Raw genomic sequence first — 2,961 nt, 5'->3', positions numbered from 1 at the left:
CTAGAGAGATGACAGCTCCTGTTATAGGAATCCAGGGAGAGGGCAGTCCAAATAGGCAGGCTCACAGGGTGGTAAGAGCACAGAGCTGGGAGTTAGCCATCTCAGTTCTACACTTGTCATTATCTAGCTATGTGGCCTTGGGTAAGTTATTTAGCCTCTCAGGCTCAGTTTCATCATGTATAAATGAGGGAGTGGGTCAGTAATTTTCAAACTGTAATTCAAGAACCATCCTGAGTTCTCATTTTAAATGCAGATTTTCAGGCCTCCTGGAAATTTCCCAGTGTGAGAGTCTGTATGTTTAACAAGCTCCCTGAGTGATTCTGATGCTCACCATGAGTGAGGGCCAAGTGAGACAATTTTCTTATTTTATTTTATTTTTTTAACTTTACTTTGCTTTATTTTATTTTATTTTTGCAGAAACTACTCAGACAGTGTCTCTTCCCTCTTACTCCCCCAAAGGAGGAGAAGAACGATTATCAATGACCAAGGGCAGCTGCGAAGACAACACCCAGAGTGAGCTTCACAGGAAGGAACACTGCACCCTCTCCTCATAGTTTCAGGTACTCTACATGTTCAGAGAAACTTCTCTAGTAACAAACGATAGAAATGATCCCTGAAGGTATAGTCTTGACAAGTGTCTGATTTTAAAATCCTGGGATAGAATTTGAACTTTTGGTACCTTAGTATCTTTCATCAGATACTTATTTCAAAGAGTTCTGTTTTCTTTTGTTAATAAAAATAAACATAAAGCCATTAAAATTTAAGATGCTAAGTAAATACTGACTATCATTGCATGGAGTAAACAACAATAACACAGTCTAAGGTACTAGTTATTAAAACAGCTTGGGACTATTTGGTGTTCATACACTGAATAAAAATATTAGTGCCTCAATAGAATTGTATCCATATCATTAAGAGGTATTAATACAGTGTTGCAGGAAAAAGCAGCATCGCCTGTCTACAAGACACAGCAGGATCAATATGATTGACAAGGAATACAGAGTTCCATGCAGTCTTATTAAGAAAACAAAGTAGTTGTTTAGACTCTTAAAGTCAGCTTATTTAATTATAAAATATGCCAAATATATCACCCAACAGATTGGAGACAGTCTGTTGGCTGATTTATTTTTACTTTGATATGGCACTCCTTGCATATTTTTCAAATTCTTAAGTGACTATTCAGGAGGAAAAATCTCCTGATACCATTTAATACTTTCCTGGGGGATATTCTTTATATTCTGAGGAATTTAAGTCACCCAGCTAATTGCTTCCATTTTTTGTGTTTTCTGTTTCACGAGGAATAACCAAACTGAAATTCTGTAGCAGTCTTGACTTTTCTCACTCAACAAACTCTTCGGTGGTTCTCAAACCCATACCTGAGGCAAGCACCTCACTTATCAGTGAGAAGACTCAAAAACCAGTAGGTAGGGGGTGTAAACCAAGTGAGATGAGAACAGAATCTCCAGGAATATGTGTAATTTTGAAAAGTTCCCAGGGTATTTTTCTCTAGTGTTTGAGTTCCAAATCTGGGTCCCAAACCTGTCAAATAGCAATTATTCATATATGTATTCATAAGAGGCTAAAAAGCTTTAAATACGGTACTTGTTATGGTCCTGTAAAAACAAGACATTACAACTGGGAGTAAACAGGGAACTTAACTACCAAAAGTATATAAACGCTTGGCCAAGAATGATACTATTTTCAAAATAGTATGGTTATTGATCGCTACATTGGGATAGACATTGTTATTTTCTCAAGCTGTTTCCCTTTCTCTTTTTACCATTGCCTTCTTTCTAGCCCACTAGTAAGGTAAAATAGATAAAACTTCTTAGTAATTATTCTCACTTGCTTTTCTTCCTTGTTTTTCATGAAAGACTTGGAAATTAACTTGACCCCTGAAGAACAGGTAGATTGATTACTTGAGAAAAGGCAGATAATATATCAATTAGAAGGAAGGGTATGCTCAGTGATTAGTACATAAGAGCAGCTGAGAAGTCCTTCTTGGCTGAGGCACAGTAGGAGGATGGGTATGGGATGTATAGGGAGGACCAATCCTGGTGAAATGTCAAATGTCAGGCTGAAGTGTGAACAAGAAAGAATGAGGAACCATTGAAGATTTTAAGGAAAGAATCACATTCAGTAACTGCCATTCTAGAAGATTCATCTGGCAGCAGGATAGTGTATGGCTTGGAGAGAAGAGCAAGCGGAAGCAGGGAGAGTAGTTAGGAGGATTGAAAGCAGATCCTAGATGAGCATGTCTCCTTCACAAGTTGCCATTTTGTTTTTCTTAACTTCGAAACTTCTTGAAAGAGCTGTGTTCACCTACTGTCTTTGCAATTTTATTTCTGAGTCATTACCTCACTGAAATGGTTCTGACGAAGATTACCAATGACTTGACTGCTAAATGGAAAGGTCTCTTTTCCATCATTATTTTCTTTTACCTACTCTGCAGTGTTTGGAAATGCTGACTTCTCTCTTCATCCTTAAATATTTTTCTGTTGGATTTTTATAACATTGTTCATTTTTCTCTCTCCTCATACTTTTGATTACTTTTAAGGATCTTCTAATGATTCCTTTTACTCTGTCAACACCTTATATATTGTGAGCATCTGGAATTTCATTCTTAATCTTCTTACATCTCACTTGTGAACCATCCACACCACTGCCAACTTCTAACTCATGGGCTTCTATAACTTTGCTTATTGTCTGTGGCAAATTCCAGAGTCACAGTTTATGTTCACATGGTTCTCCCAAACTACAGACCTATGTTCCATTGCCTTTTGGACATCTCCACTTGAATGACTCATAAACATTTCAAAATCAACATGTTTAAAACTAAGCTCAATATACCCCTTCCAAAGCCTACCTTTCCATCTCCATTGCCTATTTCAGTTAATGAGTTTGCTTTCCAATTATTTGGCTAGGCTAAATCTATCCATGCTTCTCCATTAATATTCACGT

At 37.2% G+C, this 2,961-nt stretch overlaps 1 non-coding gene across 1 annotated transcript; it reads right to left on the bottom strand.

Annotated features, from left to right (window-relative positions):
* Nucleotides 1-419: 419 nt before the first annotated feature.
* Nucleotides 420-629, bottom strand: LOC131515647 (small nucleolar RNA U3). The gene has a single exon (XR_009263690.1). It is a non-coding gene; the product is annotated as a small nucleolar RNA U3 (small nucleolar RNA).
* Between the last annotated feature and the right edge of the window lie 2,332 nt (nt 630-2,961).

This window comes from Neofelis nebulosa, chromosome 6 (assembly GCF_028018385.1).
Source record: "Neofelis nebulosa isolate mNeoNeb1 chromosome 6, mNeoNeb1.pri, whole genome shotgun sequence".
Classification (NCBI taxonomy): domain Eukaryota; kingdom Metazoa; phylum Chordata; class Mammalia; order Carnivora; family Felidae; genus Neofelis; species Neofelis nebulosa.
Note: the sequence above shows the minus strand (reverse complement) of the source record. Positions and strands in the feature narration are given on the sequence as shown.